General features: G+C 35.1%; 1 protein-coding gene, 18 non-coding genes and 1 pseudogene across 24 annotated transcripts in view; all 20 read left to right on the top strand.

Annotated features, from left to right (window-relative positions):
- Window positions 1-17,897, top strand: part of LOC150096090 (kielin/chordin-like protein) — a 649,251-nt gene that overhangs the window by 434,651 nt on the left and 196,703 nt on the right. The gene's annotated exons all lie outside the window — the stretch shown is intronic.
- On the top strand, window positions 3,332-3,451 carry LOC150096091 (U5 spliceosomal RNA). Its single transcript, XR_016550004.1, has one exon. It is a non-coding gene; the product is annotated as a U5 spliceosomal RNA (small nuclear RNA).
- Window positions 3,509-3,628, top strand: LOC150096092 (U5 spliceosomal RNA). The gene has a single exon (XR_016550013.1). It is a non-coding gene; the product is annotated as a U5 spliceosomal RNA (small nuclear RNA).
- LOC150096093 (U5 spliceosomal RNA) lies at window positions 3,686-3,806 on the top strand. Its single transcript, XR_016550011.1, has one exon. It is a non-coding gene; the product is annotated as a U5 spliceosomal RNA (small nuclear RNA).
- LOC150096094 (U5 spliceosomal RNA) lies at window positions 5,278-5,397 on the top strand. The gene has a single exon (XR_016550005.1). It is a non-coding gene; the product is annotated as a U5 spliceosomal RNA (small nuclear RNA).
- Window positions 5,455-5,574, top strand: LOC150096095 (U5 spliceosomal RNA). The gene has a single exon (XR_016550014.1). It is a non-coding gene; the product is annotated as a U5 spliceosomal RNA (small nuclear RNA).
- LOC150096096 (U5 spliceosomal RNA) lies at window positions 5,632-5,752 on the top strand. Its single transcript, XR_016550021.1, has one exon. It is a non-coding gene; the product is annotated as a U5 spliceosomal RNA (small nuclear RNA).
- On the top strand, window positions 7,224-7,343 carry LOC150096097 (U5 spliceosomal RNA). The gene has a single exon (XR_016550006.1). It is a non-coding gene; the product is annotated as a U5 spliceosomal RNA (small nuclear RNA).
- LOC150096098 (U5 spliceosomal RNA) lies at window positions 7,401-7,520 on the top strand. The gene has a single exon (XR_016550015.1). It is a non-coding gene; the product is annotated as a U5 spliceosomal RNA (small nuclear RNA).
- Window positions 7,578-7,698, top strand: LOC150096099 (U5 spliceosomal RNA). The gene has a single exon (XR_016550020.1). It is a non-coding gene; the product is annotated as a U5 spliceosomal RNA (small nuclear RNA).
- Window positions 9,170-9,289, top strand: LOC150096100 (U5 spliceosomal RNA). The gene has a single exon (XR_016550007.1). It is a non-coding gene; the product is annotated as a U5 spliceosomal RNA (small nuclear RNA).
- Window positions 9,347-9,466, top strand: LOC150096101 (U5 spliceosomal RNA). Its single transcript, XR_016550016.1, has one exon. It is a non-coding gene; the product is annotated as a U5 spliceosomal RNA (small nuclear RNA).
- Window positions 9,524-9,644, top strand: LOC150096102 (U5 spliceosomal RNA). Its single transcript, XR_016550022.1, has one exon. It is a non-coding gene; the product is annotated as a U5 spliceosomal RNA (small nuclear RNA).
- LOC150096103 (U5 spliceosomal RNA) lies at window positions 11,116-11,235 on the top strand. Its single transcript, XR_016550008.1, has one exon. It is a non-coding gene; the product is annotated as a U5 spliceosomal RNA (small nuclear RNA).
- Window positions 11,293-11,412, top strand: LOC150096104 (U5 spliceosomal RNA). The gene has a single exon (XR_016550017.1). It is a non-coding gene; the product is annotated as a U5 spliceosomal RNA (small nuclear RNA).
- On the top strand, window positions 11,470-11,590 carry LOC150096105 (U5 spliceosomal RNA). The gene has a single exon (XR_016550012.1). It is a non-coding gene; the product is annotated as a U5 spliceosomal RNA (small nuclear RNA).
- LOC150096106 (U5 spliceosomal RNA) lies at window positions 13,062-13,181 on the top strand. The gene has a single exon (XR_016550009.1). It is a non-coding gene; the product is annotated as a U5 spliceosomal RNA (small nuclear RNA).
- Window positions 13,239-13,358, top strand: LOC150096107 (U5 spliceosomal RNA). Its single transcript, XR_016550018.1, has one exon. It is a non-coding gene; the product is annotated as a U5 spliceosomal RNA (small nuclear RNA).
- Window positions 13,416-13,536, top strand: LOC150096108 (U5 spliceosomal RNA). Its single transcript, XR_016550023.1, has one exon. It is a non-coding gene; the product is annotated as a U5 spliceosomal RNA (small nuclear RNA).
- LOC150096109 (U5 spliceosomal RNA) lies at window positions 16,924-17,035 on the top strand (annotated as a pseudogene).

Here is a 17,897-nt window from a genome sequence, read left to right on the forward strand (position 1 = left end):
GCCTGTTGGAGGGATAAGCATCATAAGATGAGTGGGAATAATCAATTCCATGAACAGTACAAAGAACAGTCAAGAAGGATAACTTGGTTGGTAAGGATAGAAAAGGTGTAGGATAAGAAGCACTTAGCTAATGAAGTAAAAAAAAAAAAAATGCCTAGAGAGTTCTTTCAATATGTAGCCAGCAGAAAAAAGAATAATTTTGGAAGAATAATATTGATTGATGAAAATGGTAAAAGAATAACTGCTGTAGAAGATATAACTGAGAGATAATTATGAGCAGTTCATAAAAGTATTTCATTCTTGTGAATGCGATATCATGCAAAGTCTGAGAGCAGTGGGATGGAAAGAGGAGGAAAGACTGACTGTGAGTGAACAAGAGTAATATGGAGAATTGATCAAAGTTGATGTTAATGAGGCTGTGGGACTCAATGATATATCCTCATGTGTTTTGAGGGAATGTGCCAGACAATTTACATCTGCCTTGGCATACTTCCTTTATATCAAGTTCCAAAGGAGTGGAAGAAAGGCATGATTGTACCACTTCATAAGGGAGGTGACAGAACTCAAGCTTCGAATTATAGGCCAATCTCTGTGTCAGATGGTGTGGTTAAAATGTTGGCAAGGTTATTGAGAATCTTGCCAACGTTTACATGCCAACAGGTTATTGAGTCATGTTTTAGTAATCTGCTTATAAGGTGACAAGAGTATTGGATAAAGGGAGATGGATGCTTGCCAGTATGCTTCAATTCTGCAAAGGCTTTTGATAGATTGCCACATGATAACTTGATAATTAAAATAGAATGGTTGGGTTTGGATATTAGATTAGCACATTGGATTAGAGATTGGCTGTTTGATAAGCAAGTTGTATCAGCAAGCTGTATATAGGGAAGCGAATATCCCAGAATAGGATCCATTTTAGGGCCATTGCTGTTTAACCTGCACATTAATGATAATGAGGAAGATTTGAATTGTGATATTCAGTTGTTTGCAGATGATTCAAAATTGGGAAGAACCTACGAGAGGTAGAGAAGATGTTGTAGCTTTACAAGAGGACTTGAACAGGCTGAATGAACCGGATTAACAGTTTAGTGTTGCAAAGCGTGAGGTTTTAAAAGATGGGATGTAGAGTGAGGACAATGCAATGAATTCTGCCATTGATTCAGAGGACACTGACTTTTAGAAATACGGAGATAGTAGTTCTATTGTATAAGGTTTTCATTAGGCAACAACTGGTTTTCAAAAGGATCAAGAGAAGATGCAGAAGAAGAGGTTTTTTCATAAAATGGTGAAAGATGAGGGGGGGGGGGGGGACAAGAGATCATTCCTAGAAGCAGTGGTTAAATTCAGCCGGCACCACGGACCCAGCTTTTCTGTGTAGTGTGTAGGATAATTAATGAAAATAGTATATAACTTAAATGTTAACTTTAATTTATATATTAAAACATAGTTGAAGTTATGATGATAATTAAAAAAAAAATGTTTCAACTTTAGTACACCAATACATTATTTACACCACCATATCCTTATATCTCCAAGTTCAGTTGTTTCTTTAACTGCTCAGGTTTCCTTTCATAGTTTGTAATGGGGGGGGGGGGACTGATGCTAAGATTGTGGCTCTGTATGGTGGTGGGGGTGAGCCTGCAACTGGATGGAGCCAATGCTGAGAAGTTCTTCTTGGTGATGGGGTGGGTCTGTCACTGAGTGGAACAAGGCTGAGTTGGGAGATCTTTCGGTACTGTCTAATTTTTAGATAGAACTATACTTAAAGACAGCTTTCGCCTTTTACTAAAGATTACCGTGGAGGGTAGCATTTAAATGAGTCTGTTGGCGAATTCTTGAGGTCTCACCGTTAGGTGGGGCTTGATTCGAACATAAAAAAAGAATTACCCGTATATATAATATGATATAATGTGCACACAGTATGTAACTTACTGGGGAGGTTATTGTTTGCGAAAGTTTTCAATTTCTTTCTCTGAAAAGTAATATCAGGTTTGCGAGTTATATTCGAGTTATTAGGTATTTAAACTATGGATGAGTGCTTTGGTACTTTCTTTGAACAGACAAAGAGTTGTTCGGATTAAAGTGATATTACAAAACGAGTTTGCAATGAGACTTTGTGAGTAATTTCTGAAGAGAATGAGGTTGTAACGAATCCACAGTAACAAAGAATTACCATCAGTTGCAATGAACGAAAGGAAAGATTTCACGCCCTTCTACTCACTCGATCAGTGACTAGCATACAACGGTAAATACAATTGTAATTTTGTAAGGACGATGGTTTGGGGGTTTATAACATGTGTAGAGGTGTAGACCTCTACGTGGACGTTCTTCACATCAGGGTATTCAGTTAGCATCAGAGTGGATAAATGGATTAATATATATTAAAGAGGAAGGGTATAAACAAACTCCACCAGAATAATTAAAATTTTAATGACAGTCTAGCAAAACCGCATATTTATGATCCGACTTTAAGGTCCCCGGAGCCTATTCGTTTAGAATTTAAACCCTTAGCAAATGCTCAGTTATTGTGCGTTATATTTTTGAGTATACTGAAAAATTTCGTAATATTTTTCGTTAAATCTAAGAATAATTCGAATTTCTAAAGGTATGTTGAATAAAAAATAAAATTTCCTTACATGCATCCAGTACCATAAGCTAAACTTTTTTTGTAGCATTTCTTATATGTAATTGATTTTACTGTATACTGCATTACAATATTAGAACACAATATTCTTTTCATATCCAATCTATATTGCTGTTCTATGTATATTTATGTAATTGTATTACTGTTGCTCGCAGTATTCTTTTTTTATACCAAGTGTCCTGATTATATAGTGTGTGTATGTATATATCGAAATGAGAAATATTAGCACATTATAGCAAATTAATAGAAATCATAAGGTATACCTTCAGATACTATAAAATTTCTAGTTAATATATTTATCTGAGAAAAACTTATGTTTGTTGTATACAGAAAAATGGTTAACTTTATAACCCTATCTATTATGCCAGTTCATGATTAATGGAAATTTTCCCCCCTGACGTCATTCGGTTAAAGTGTAACTCAGTCTGCAGAATCCTTTTGGCTCTTTATTCAAATAAATCTATTTTACTTCTTCAACATAGCGTTTATTAAATAAACTCTATGTTTAAAATAAAGTGCGTAGGATAATTAACGAAATCGGTATGTAACTTCAATGCTAAATTTAATTTACATATTAAAACCTAGTGAAGCTTTGAAGATAATTTAAAAAAAAACGTTTCATCTTTACTACACCATTAATTATTTACACTACCTTATCCTTATAGCGCAAGTTCAGTTGTTTTTTAATTGCTCAGGTTTCCCTTCATAGTACGTGATAATCTTTCGCCTTTTACTAAAGATTACCGTGGAGGGTAGCATTACAATGAGTCTGTGGCGAATTTTTGAGGTCTCACCGTCAGGTGGGGCTTGATTTGAACATAAAAAAAGAATTATCCTTATAACCCAAGTTCAGTTGTTTTTTAATTGCTCAGGTTTCCCTTCATAGCACGTGATAATCTTTCGCCTTTTACTAAAGATTACCGTGGAGGGTAGCATTACAATGAGTCTGTGGCGAATTTTTGAGGTCTCACCGTGAGGTGGGGCTTGATTAGAACATAAAAAAAGAATTATCCTTATAACCCAAGTTCAGTTGTTTTTTAATTGCTCAGGTTTCCCTTCATAGCACGTGATAATCTTTCGCCTTTTACTAAAGATTACCGTGGAGGGTAGCATTTAAATGAGTCTGTTGGCGAATTTTTGAGGTCTCACCATTAGGTGGGGCTTGATTCGAACATAAAAAAAGAATTACCCGTATATATAATATGATATAATGTGCACACAGTATGTAACTTACTGGGGAGGTTATTGTTTGCGAAAGTTTTCGATTTCTTTCTCTGAAAAGTAATATCAGGTTTGCGAGTTATATTCGAGTTATTAGGTATTTAAACTATGGATGAGTGCTTTGGTACTTTCTTTGAACAGACAAAGAGTTGTTCGGATTAAAGTGATATTACAAAACGAGTTTGCAATGAGACTTTGTGAGTAATTTCTGAAGAGAATGAGGTTGTAATGAATCCACAGAAACAAAGAATTACCATCAGTTGCAATGAACTAAAGGAAAGATTTCACGCCCTTCTACTCACTCGATCAGTGACTAGCATACAACGGTAAATACAATTGTAAGTTTGTAAGGACGATGGTTTGGGGGTTTATAACATGTGTAGAGGTGTAGACCTCTACGTGGACGTTCTTCACATCAGGGTATTCAGTTAGCATCAGAGTGGATAAATGGATTAATATATATTAAAGAGGAAGGGTATAAACAAACTCCACCAGAATAATTAAAATTTTAATGACAGTCTAGCAAAACCGCATATTTATGATCCGACTTTAAGGTCCCCGGAGCCTATTCGTTTGGAATTTAAACCCTTAGCAAATGCTCAGTTATTGTGCGTTATATTTTTGAGTATACTGAAAAATTTCGTAATATTTTTCGTTAAATCTAAGAATAATTCGAATTTCTAAAGGTATGTTGAATAAAAAATAAAATTTCCTTACATGCATCCAGTACCATAAGCTAAACTTTTTTTGTAGCATTTCTTATATGTAATTGATTTTACTGTATACTGCATTACAATATTAGAACACAATATTCTTTTCATATCCAATCTATATTGCTGTTCTATGTATATTTATGTAACTGTATTACTGTTGCTCGCAGTATTCTTTTTTTATACCAAGTGTCCTGATTATATAGTGTGTGTATGTACATATCGAAATGAGAAATATTAGCACATTATAGCAAATTAATAGAAATCATAAGGTATACCTTCAGATACTATAAAATTTCTAGTTAATATATTTATCTGAGAAAAACTTATGTTTGTTGTATACAGAAAAATGGTTAACTTTATAACCCTATCTATTATGCCAGTTCATGATTAATGGAAAATTTCCCCCCTGACGTCATTCGGTTAAAGTGTAACTCAGTCTGCAGAATCCTTTTGGCTCTTTATTCAAATAAATCTATTTTACTTCTTCAACATAGCGTTTATTAAATAAACTCTATGTTTAAAATAAAGTGCGTAGGATAATTAACGAAATCGGTATGTAACTTCAATGCTAAATTTAATTTACATATTAAAACCTAGTGAAGCTTTGAAGATAATTTAAAAAAAAACGTTTCATCTTTACTACACCATTAATTATTTACACTACCTTATCCTTATAGCGCAAGTTCAGTTGTTTTTTAATTGCTCAGGTTTCCCTTCATAGTACGTGATAATCTTTCGCCTTTTACTAAAGATTACCGTGGAGGGTAGCATTACAATGAGTCTGTGGCGAATTTTTGAGGTCTCACCGTCAGGTGGGGCTTGATTTGAACATAAAAAAAGAATTATCCTTATAACCCAAGTTCAGTTGTTTTTTAATTGCTCAGGTTTCCCTTCATAGCACGTGATAATCTTTCGCCTTTTACTAAAGATTACCGTGGAGGGTAGCATTACAATGAGTCTGTGGCGAATTTTTGAGGTCTCACCGTGAGGTGGGGCTTGATTAGAACATAAAAAAAGAATTTTCCTTATAACCCAAGTTCAGTTGTTTTTTAATTGCTCAGGTTTCCCTTCATAGCACGTGATAATCTTTCGCCTTTTACTAAAGATTACCGTGGAGGGTAGCATTTAAATGAGTCTGTTGGCGAATTCTTGAGGTCTCACCGTTAGGTGGGGCTTGATTCGAACATAAAAAAAGAATTACCCGTATATATAATATGATATAATGTGCACACAGTATGTAACTTACTGGGGAGGTTATTGTTTGCGAAAGTTTTCAATTTCTTTCTCTGAAAAGTAATATCAGGTTTGCGAGTTATATTCGAGTTATTAGGTATTTAAACTATGGATGAGTGCTTTGGTACTTTCTTTGAACAGACAAAGAGTTGTTCGGATTAAAGTGATATTACAAAACGAGTTTGCAATGAGACTTTGTGAGTAATTTCTGAAGAGAATGAGGTTGTAACGAATCCACAGTAACAAAGAATTACCATCAGTTGCAATGAACGAAAGGAAAGATTTCACGCCCTTCTACTCACTCGATCAGTGACTAGCATACAACGGTAAATACAATTGTAATTTTGTAAGGACGATGGTTTGGGGGTTTATAACATGTGTAGAGGTGTAGACCTCTACGTGGACGTTCTTCACATCAGGGTATTCAGTTAGCATCAGAGTGGATAAATGGATTAATATATATTAAAGAGGAAGGGTATAAACAAACTCCACCAGAATAATTAAAATTTTAATGACAGTCTAGCAAAACCGCATATTTATGATCCGACTTTAAGGTCCCCGGAGCCTATTCGTTTAGAATTTAAACCCTTAGCAAATGCTCAGTTATTGTGCGTTATATTTTTGAGTATACTGAAAAATTTCGTAATATTTTTCGTTAAATCTAAGAATAATTCGAATTTCTAAAGGTATGTTGAATAAAAAATAAAATTTCCTTACATGCATCCAGTACCATAAGCTAAACTTTTTTTGTAGCATTTCTTATATGTAATTGATTTTACTGTATACTGCATTACAATATTAGAACACAATATTCTTTTCATATCCAATCTATATTGCTGTTCTATGTATATTTATGTAATTGTATTACTGTTGCTCGCAGTATTCTTTTTTTATACCAAGTGTCCTGATTATATAGTGTGTGTATGTATATATCGAAATGAGAAATATTAGCACATTATAGCAAATTAATAGAAATCATAAGGTATACCTTCAGATACTATAAAATTTCTAGTTAATATATTTATCTGAGAAAAACTTATGTTTGTTGTATACAGAAAAATGGTTAACTTTATAACCCTATCTATTATGCCAGTTCATGATTAATGGAAATTTTCCCCCCTGACGTCATTCGGTTAAAGTGTAACTCAGTCTGCAGAATCCTTTTGGCTCTTTATTCAAATAAATCTATTTTACTTCTTCAACATAGCGTTTATTAAATAAACTCTATGTTTAAAATAAAGTGCGTAGGATAATTAACGAAATCGGTATGTAACTTCAATGCTAAATTTGATTTACATATTAAAACCTAGTGAAGCTTTGAAGATAATTTAAAAAAAAACGTTTCATCTTTACTACACCATTAATTATTTACACTACCTTATCCTTATAGCGCAAGTTCAGTTGTTTTTTAATTGCTCAGGTTTCCCTTCATAGTACGTGATAATCTTTCGCCTTTTACTAAAGATTACCGTGGAGGGTAGCATTACAATGAGTCTGTGGCGAATTTTTGAGGTCTCACCGTCAGGTGGGGCTTGATTTGAACATAAAAAAAGAATTATCCTTATAACCCAAGTTCAGTTGTTTTTTAATTGCTCAGGTTTCCCTTCATAGCACGTGATAATCTTTCGCCTTTTACTAAAGATTACCGTGGAGGGTAGCATTACAATGAGTCTGTGGCGAATTTTTGAGGTCTCACCGTGAGGTGGGGCTTGATTAGAACATAAAAAAAGAATTATCCTTATAACCCAAGTTCAGTTGTTTTTTAATTGCTCAGGTTTCCCTTCATAGCACGTGATAATCTTTCGCCTTTTACTAAAGATTACCGTGGAGGGTAGCATTTAAATGAGTCTGTTGGCGAATTTTTGAGGTCTCACCGTTAGGTGGGGCTTGATTCGAACATAAAAAAAGAATTACCCGTATATATAATATGATATAATGTGCACACAGTATGTAACTTACTGGGGAGGTTATTGTTTGCGAAAGTTTTCGATTTCTTTCTCTGAAAAGTAATATCAGGTTTGCGAGTTATATTCGAGTTATTAGGTATTTAAACTATGGATGAGTGCTTTGGTACTTTCTTTGAACAGACAAAGAGTTGTTCGGATTAAAGTGATATTACAAAACGAGTTTGCAATGAGACTTTGTGAGTAATTTCTGAAGAGAATGAGGTTGTAATGAATCCACAGAAACAAAGAATTACCATCAGTTGCAATGAACTAAAGGAAAGATTTCACGCCCTTCTACTCACTCGATCAGTGACTAGCATACAACGGTAAATACAATTGTAAGTTTGTAAGGACGATGGTTTGGGGGTTTATAACATGTGTAGAGGTGTAGACCTCTACGTGGACGTTCTTCACATCAGGGTATTCAGTTAGCATCAGAGTGGATAAATGGATTAATATATATTAAAGAGGAAGGGTATAAACAAACTCCACCAGAATAATTAAAATTTTAATGACAGTCTAGCAAAACCGCATATTTATGATCCGACTTTAAGGTCCCCGGAGCCTATTCGTTTGGAATTTAAACCCTTAGCAAATGCTCAGTTATTGTGCGTTATATTTTTGAGTATACTGAAAAATTTCGTAATATTTTTCGTTAAATCTAAGAATAATTCGAATTTCTAAAGGTATGTTGAATAAAAAATAAAATTTCCTTACATGCATCCAGTACCATAAGCTAAACTTTTTTTGTAGCATTTCTTATATGTAATTGATTTTACTGTATACTGCATTACAATATTAGAACACAATATTCTTTTCATATCCAATCTATATTGCTGTTCTATGTATATTTATGTAACTGTATTACTGTTGCTCGCAGTATTCTTTTTTTATACCAAGTGTCCTGATTATATAGTGTGTGTATGTACATATCGAAATGAGAAATATTAGCACATTATAGCAAATTAATAGAAATCATAAGGTATACCTTCAGATACTATAAAATTTCTAGTTAATATATTTATCTGAGAAAAACTTATGTTTGTTGTATACAGAAAAATGGTTAACTTTATAACCCTATCTATTATGCCAGTTCATGATTAATGGAAAATTTCCCCCCTGACGTCATTCGGTTAAAGTGTAACTCAGTCTGCAGAATCCTTTTGGCTCTTTATTCAAATAAATCTATTTTACTTCTTCAACATAGCGTTTATTAAATAAACTCTATGTTTAAAATAAAGTGCGTAGGATAATTAACGAAATCGGTATGTAACTTCAATGCTAAATTTAATTTACATATTAAAACCTAGTGAAGCTTTGAAGATAATTTAAAAAAAAACGTTTCATCTTTACTACACCATTAATTATTTACACTACCTTATCCTTATAGCGCAAGTTCAGTTGTTTTTTAATTGCTCAGGTTTCCCTTCATAGTACGTGATAATCTTTCGCCTTTTACTAAAGATTACCGTGGAGGGTAGCATTACAATGAGTCTGTGGCGAATTTTTGAGGTCTCACCGTCAGGTGGGGCTTGATTTGAACATAAAAAAAGAATTATCCTTATAACCCAAGTTCAGTTGTTTTTTAATTGCTCAGGTTTCCCTTCATAGCACGTGATAATCTTTCGCCTTTTACTAAAGATTACCGTGGAGGGTAGCATTACAATGAGTCTGTGGCGAATTTTTGAGGTCTCACCGTGAGGTGGGGCTTGATTAGAACATAAAAAAAGAATTTTCCTTATAACCCAAGTTCAGTTGTTTTTTAATTGCTCAGGTTTCCCTTCATAGCACGTGATAATCTTTCGCCTTTTACTAAAGATTACCGTGGAGGGTAGCATTTAAATGAGTCTGTTGGCGAATTCTTGAGGTCTCACCGTTAGGTGGGGCTTGATTCGAACATAAAAAAAGAATTACCCGTATATATAATATGATATAATGTGCACACAGTATGTAACTTACTGGGGAGGTTATTGTTTGCGAAAGTTTTCAATTTCTTTCTCTGAAAAGTAATATCAGGTTTGCGAGTTATATTCGAGTTATTAGGTATTTAAACTATGGATGAGTGCTTTGGTACTTTCTTTGAACAGACAAAGAGTTGTTCGGATTAAAGTGATATTACAAAACGAGTTTGCAATGAGACTTTGTGAGTAATTTCTGAAGAGAATGAGGTTGTAACGAATCCACAGTAACAAAGAATTACCATCAGTTGCAATGAACGAAAGGAAAGATTTCACGCCCTTCTACTCACTCGATCAGTGACTAGCATACAACGGTAAATACAATTGTAATTTTGTAAGGACGATGGTTTGGGGGTTTATAACATGTGTAGAGGTGTAGACCTCTACGTGGACGTTCTTCACATCAGGGTATTCAGTTAGCATCAGAGTGGATAAATGGATTAATATATATTAAAGAGGAAGGGTATAAACAAACTCCACCAGAATAATTAAAATTTTAATGACAGTCTAGCAAAACCGCATATTTATGATCCGACTTTAAGGTCCCCGGAGCCTATTCGTTTAGAATTTAAACCCTTAGCAAATGCTCAGTTATTGTGCGTTATATTTTTGAGTATACTGAAAAATTTCGTAATATTTTTCGTTAAATCTAAGAATAATTCGAATTTCTAAAGGTATGTTGAATAAAAAATAAAATTTCCTTACATGCATCCAGTACCATAAGCTAAACTTTTTTTGTAGCATTTCTTATATGTAATTGATTTTACTGTATACTGCATTACAATATTAGAACACAATATTCTTTTCATATCCAATCTATATTGCTGTTCTATGTATATTTATGTAATTGTATTACTGTTGCTCGCAGTATTCTTTTTTTATACCAAGTGTCCTGATTATATAGTGTGTGTATGTATATATCGAAATGAGAAATATTAGCACATTATAGCAAATTAATAGAAATCATAAGGTATACCTTCAGATACTATAAAATTTCTAGTTAATATATTTATCTGAGAAAAACTTATGTTTGTTGTATACAGAAAAATGGTTAACTTTATAACCCTATCTATTATGCCAGTTCATGATTAATGGAAATTTTCCCCCCTGACGTCATTCGGTTAAAGTGTAACTCAGTCTGCAGAATCCTTTTGGCTCTTTATTCAAATAAATCTATTTTACTTCTTCAACATAGCGTTTATTAAATAAACTCTATGTTTAAAATAAAGTGCGTAGGATAATTAACGAAATCGGTATGTAACTTCAATGCTAAATTTGATTTACATATTAAAACCTAGTGAAGCTTTGAAGATAATTTAAAAAAAAACGTTTCATCTTTACTACACCATTAATTATTTACACTACCTTATCCTTATAGCGCAAGTTCAGTTGTTTTTTAATTGCTCAGGTTTCCCTTCATAGTACGTGATAATCTTTCGCCTTTTACTAAAGATTACCGTGGAGGGTAGCATTACAATGAGTCTGTGGCGAATTTTTGAGGTCTCACCGTCAGGTGGGGCTTGATTTGAACATAAAAAAAGAATTATCCTTATAACCCAAGTTCAGTTGTTTTTTAATTGCTCAGGTTTCCCTTCATAGCACGTGATAATCTTTCGCCTTTTACTAAAGATTACCGTGGAGGGTAGCATTACAATGAGTCTGTGGCGAATTTTTGAGGTCTCACCGTGAGGTGGGGCTTGATTAGAACATAAAAAAAGAATTATCCTTATAACCCAAGTTCAGTTGTTTTTTAATTGCTCAGGTTTCCCTTCATAGCACGTGATAATCTTTCGCCTTTTACTAAAGATTACCGTGGAGGGTAGCATTTAAATGAGTCTGTTGGCGAATTTTTGAGGTCTCACCATTAGGTGGGGCTTGATTCGAACATAAAAAAAGAATTACCCGTATATATAATATGATATAATGTGCACACAGTATGTAACTTACTGGGGAGGTTATTGTTTGCGAAAGTTTTCGATTTCTTTCTCTGAAAAGTAATATCAGGTTTGCGAGTTATATTCGAGTTATTAGGTATTTAAACTATGGATGAGTGCTTTGGTACTTTCTTTGAACAGACAAAGAGTTGTTCGGATTAAAGTGATATTACAAAACGAGTTTGCAATGAGACTTTGTGAGTAATTTCTGAAGAGAATGAGGTTGTAATGAATCCACAGAAACAAAGAATTACCATCAGTTGCAATGAACTAAAGGAAAGATTTCACGCCCTTCTACTCACTCGATCAGTGACTAGCATACAACGGTAAATACAATTGTAAGTTTGTAAGGACGATGGTTTGGGGGTTTATAACATGTGTAGAGGTGTAGACCTCTACGTGGACGTTCTTCACATCAGGGTATTCAGTTAGCATCAGAGTGGATAAATGGATTAATATATATTAAAGAGGAAGGGTATAAACAAACTCCACCAGAATAATTAAAATTTTAATGACAGTCTAGCAAAACCGCATATTTATGATCCGACTTTAAGGTCCCCGGAGCCTATTCGTTTGGAATTTAAACCCTTAGCAAATGCTCAGTTATTGTGCGTTATATTTTTGAGTATACTGAAAAATTTCGTAATATTTTTCGTTAAATCTAAGAATAATTCGAATTTCTAAAGGTATGTTGAATAAAAAATAAAATTTCCTTACATGCATCCAGTACCATAAGCTAAACTTTTTTTGTAGCATTTCTTATATGTAATTGATTTTACTGTATACTGCATTACAATATTAGAACACAATATTCTTTTCATATCCAATCTATATTGCTGTTCTATGTATATTTATGTAACTGTATTACTGTTGCTCGCAGTATTCTTTTTTTATACCAAGTGTCCTGATTATATAGTGTGTGTATGTACATATCGAAATGAGAAATATTAGCACATTATAGCAAATTAATAGAAATCATAAGGTATACCTTCAGATACTATAAAATTTCTAGTTAATATATTTATCTGAGAAAAACTTATGTTTGTTGTATACAGAAAAATGGTTAACTTTATAACCCTATCTATTATGCCAGTTCATGATTAATGGAAAATTTCCCCCCTGACGTCATTCGGTTAAAGTGTAACTCAGTCTGCAGAATCCTTTTGGCTCTTTATTCAAATAAATCTATTTTACTTCTTCAACATAGCGTTTATTAAATAAACTCTATGTTTAAAATAAAGTGCGTAGGATAATTAACGAAATCGGTATGTAACTTCAATGCTAAATTTAATTTACATATTAAAACCTAGTGAAGCTTTGAAGATAATTTAAAAAAAAACGTTTCATCTTTACTACACCATTAATTATTTACACTACCTTATCCTTATAGCGCAAGTTCAGTTGTTTTTTAATTGCTCAGGTTTCCCTTCATAGTACGTGATAATCTTTCGCCTTTTACTAAAGATTACCGTGGAGGGTAGCATTACAATGAGTCTGTGGCGAATTTTTGAGGTCTCACCGTCAGGTGGGGCTTGATTTGAACATAAAAAAAGAATTATCCTTATAACCCAAGTTCAGTTGTTTTTTAATTGCTCAGGTTTCCCTTCATAGCACGTGATAATCTTTCGCCTTTTACTAAAGATTACCGTGGAGGGTAGCATTACAATGAGTCTGTGGCGAATTTTTGAGGTCTCACCGTGAGGTGGGGCTTGATTAGAACATAAAAAAAGAATTATCCTTATAACCCAAGTTCAGTTGTTTTTTAATTGCTCAGGTTTCCCTTCATAGCACGTGATAATCTTTCGCCTTTTACTAAAGATTACCGTGGAGGGTAGCATTTAAATGAGTCTGTTGGCGAATTCTTGAGGTCTCACCGTTAGGTGGGGCTTGATTCGAACATAAAAAAAGAATTACCCGTATATATAATATGATATAATGTGCACACAGTATGTAACTTACTGGGGAGGTTATTGTTTGCGAAAGTTTTCAATTTCTTTCTCTGAAAAGTAATATCAGGTTTGCGAGTTATATTCGAGTTATTAGGTATTTAAACTATGGATGAGTGCTTTGGTACTTTCTTTGAACAGACAAAGAGTTGTTCGGATTAAAGTGATATTACAAAACGAGTTTGCAATGAGACTTTGTGAGTAATTTCTGAAGAGAATGAGGTTGTAACGAATCCACAGAAACAAAGAATTACCATCAGTTGCAATGAACGAAAGGAAAGATTTCACGCCCTTCTACTCACTCGATCAGTGACTAGCATACAACGGTAAATACAATTGTAATTTTGTAAGGACGATGGTTTGGGGGTTTATAACATGTGTAGAGGTGTAGACCTCTACGTGGACGTTCTTCACATCAGGGTATTCAGTTAGCATCAGAGTGGATAAATGGATTAATATATATTAAAGAGGAAGGGTATAAACAAACTCCACCAGAATAATTAAAATTTTAATGACAGTCTAGCAAAACCGCATATTTATGATCCGACTTTAAGGTCCCCGGAGCCTATTCGTTTAGAATTTAAACCCTTAGCAAATGCTCAGTTATTGTGCGTTATATTTTTGAGTATACTGAAAAATTTCGTAATATTTTTCGTTAAATCTAAGAATAATTCGAATTTCTAAAGGTATGTTGAATAAAAAATAAAATTTCCTTACATGCATCCAGTACCATAAGCTAAACTTTTTTTGTAGCATTTCTTATATGTAATTGATTTTACTGTATACTGCATTACAATATTAGAACACAATATTCTTTTCATATCCAATCTATATTGCTGTTCTATGTATATTTATGTAATTGTATTACTGTTGCTCGCAGTATTCTTTTTTTATACCAAGTGTCCTGATTATATAGTGTGTGTATGTATATATCGAAATGAGAAATATTAGCACATTATAGCAAATTAATAGAAATCATAAGGTATACCTTCAGATACTATAAAATTTCTAGTTAATATATTTATCTGAGAAAAACTTATGTTTGTTGTATACAGAAAAATGGTTAACTTTATAACCCTATCTATTATGCCAGTTCATGATTAATGGAAATTTTCCCCCCTGACGTCATTCGGTTAAAGTGTAACTCAGTCTGCAGAATCCTTTTGGCTCTTTATTCAAATAAATCTATTTTACTTCTTCAACATAGCGTTTATTAAATAAACTCTATGTTTAAAATAAAGTGCGTAGGATAATTAACGAAATCGGTATGTAACTTCAATGCTAAATTTAATTTACATATTAAAACCTAGTGAAGCTTTGAAGATAATTTAAAAAAAAACGTTTCATCTTTACTACACCATTAATTATTTACACTACCTTATCCTTATAGCGCAAGTTCAGTTGTTTTTTAATTGCTCAGGTTTCCCTTCATAGTACGTGATAATCTTTCGCCTATGCCGATGACATCGTCGGAACTCTTCTGGTTTCCGACTCGATTTACATCTTCTTCGGCATACTGCGAGAGTTCAGCATGCTCAGTGGTCTTCACACTAATCCCGAAAAAACAAAAATCAAAATTTATGGGAAATTCGGCCCTGCCAGTCTTCCGTATGGTCTGAAACCCACAACCGGCCCATTAACAATACTAGGAATTCCCTTTCTAGAGACCCCAGTGTTGCAAACACAACACTTAATAGAAATGTGTCGCGAAAAACTCAAACTCTTCAGTCCCAACTACCTATCATTCGAAGGTAGAGCAACAGTTATCAAAACAGTCCTAAAACCGATGTTACTACACACCATTAACCTCACAAACATCACAGACACACAAGACAACGCCATTCACAAACATGTCACTGATTTTTTCTGGAACAACAGGAGGCACGAGGTGCGCAGGGCCCTTCTCCATCTTCCCCCCACACAAGGGGGATTCGCCCTGCCAATCCTCAAATACTGCCACCTAACCAACACTGCTCAGACCATACGGAAAGCACTGGCATCAAATCACCCTTCCGGCAATCTGATTAAATACTTCTTAGGATTTTTCCTACCCTACTTCGGGACCACTGGCCACGCCGGACCATGTGCGGAGACGGTGCCAGAGTGGTACTACATAATATGTAAACTTTTTAAAAAAATGGCAACGGATGGAGTTCGAGTGCTTCAGCTCAGCCCAAACAAGCTGTACTGGAAAATTTTTGAACACTTTGACTGGGAAAAGCCCGATCTGGGCACAAACGAAGAGGTGCTATTCACTAACATAAAAAACAGCTGGAGGCAACCATTTCACCGGGACTTAGCCTGTAGAATAGCCTACGGCAGACTCCCGGTGAAACTGGTAAAATCAGCCTACAGCTCGCGACCGTGCAACCCCTTCTGCGGCGCGGTAGAAACCGTAGGGCACTTTTTCTTTCACTGCCCGCCAGTACAGCGTGTTTGGCACAGACTGGCTGAGGTACTGGCGATCCCAGCGCTCACATTCGCCGAAGTAGTTTTTCTACAGTTTCCTCCCCCAGTAACCAAAAACAAGAAACACCTGATTTTCCTAATAAATGTGATCAAACACCACATTTGGAAAATCAGGAAAAAACACCTTGTTAACGAGGAGGATTGCATCTATCTCCGTGTTAGGAGCTGTCTCTCAGCCTACCTCCGCCGCTTCCTGGAGCAGGAAAGGTACTTACGTGGTGAGGAGCGGTTCCTGAGGAGATGGTGCGACCCGCCAACAATCTGCCAGATCATACAGGGGGGAATCCAGTTGTGTATGCTCCTATAACACCTTCAAGTTGTAGGTGGTGACGCTATCTCGATCTTCCTTCCTGATCAGCGTTTAACCCACAGGTATGTCTAGTCCTTTCGCAGTTGAAAGTTTTTCTGTCCCCCAGGTTGGGGTTGATCTGAACAAACCCGGACTGCGAAGGCCAACATCGAGGTGGTCCCAAGCCCTTTTCAGGGCGGGATCTTCCGGGCCAGGTCATCTCCCTTCTTTTCCTGGTTATACTGTTCTGGGTTTGCTCGGCAAACTCATTCCTCTGTAGAATTGTCTTCCACATAGTCTTTAGATTTATTTACACATGTTAAATTTGCTTAGTCTCTCCTTTTTTTTTCCTTTTCAGGATTTTTCCTTTTTTAAAGTGAAAAATCAAAAAACCGTTTCTAAACCGTTTCTTCTAAAAAACCGTTTTAGAAGAACCCCTGGGGGGTCAACAGCTAAAACAGGTCAGCTGAGGCCTCATTCATCTACTCTACTACTATGCACTCTATCTTTATTTCGTCTACTACTATCTGCTGAATCTCAGCCTATCTTACTCCACAGGCCAATGATGAGATACGTTGAACTCACAAATTATTATCTTTCGCCTTTTACTAAAGATTACCGTGGAGGGTAGCATTACAATGAGTCTGTGGCGAATTTTTGAGGTCTCACCGTCAGGTGGGGCTTGATTTGAACATAAAAAAAGAATTATCCTTATAGCCCAAGTTCAGTTGTTTTTTAATTGCTCAGGTTTCCCTTCATAGTACGTGATAATCTTTCGCCTTTTACTAAAGATTAGTAGTATGGGAGGCGCTTTAAACCAAATGCATCCGGTGGGCGTGGCTTCCTGACGTCATTGTGAGTGACGTCATGAGTTTGGAATGTTTGGAATTTCCATGTGGGCAACTGTGTGAATGGCTTCAGTTCTTGTGTTTTGGTTCGCGTATGGGATTATGGGGGATTTTTTTGGTTCGGCTATGGAATTATGGGTGATGATAGAGATAAGGATTCGTGTTGTGATTGGTGGGACACTTTAAACCAAATGCTTCCGGTGTGCGTGGCTTCCTGAGTCAGAAATTTCCCTGGGAGCATATGTGGTCACTGGCTTCAGTTCTTGTGTTTTGGTTCGCGTATGGCATTATGGGTGATGGTAGAGATAAGGATTCCTGTTGTGGGTGTGTGTTGTTGTCAGATGAATATCAGTGACGTCATTTGTTATTTGTAAATAAATGTCGTCATTTGTTATTTGTAAATAAGTGACGTTGTTGTTTTGAATAGAAAGGATGATATTAGTGGATAAGAAATCGTGTCGTGATTGGTGGGACATTTCTGACCAAATCAAGATCAAGATAAGATAAGGAATCGTGACGCGAATGTTTGTTGTTATTGAGTTTGGAATTTCGCTGGGCCCCCCTTCTGTCAGAAATATCACGTGGTGTGATGATAAGATATCTTTGAATTTTCCCAGGGTGGCACACATCCGTCATTGTCGTCTATGGGAATTCTTAGAGTATGTCGTGATGGCGGCAGCCTTTCGAGCTTTTCTG

This window comes from Typopeltis vanoorti, chromosome 19 (assembly GCF_054136105.1).
Source record: "Typopeltis vanoorti isolate ZY-2024b chromosome 19, IOZ_Tvanoo_1.0, whole genome shotgun sequence".
Lineage (NCBI taxonomy): Eukaryota > Metazoa > Arthropoda > Arachnida > Uropygi > Thelyphonidae > Typopeltis > Typopeltis vanoorti.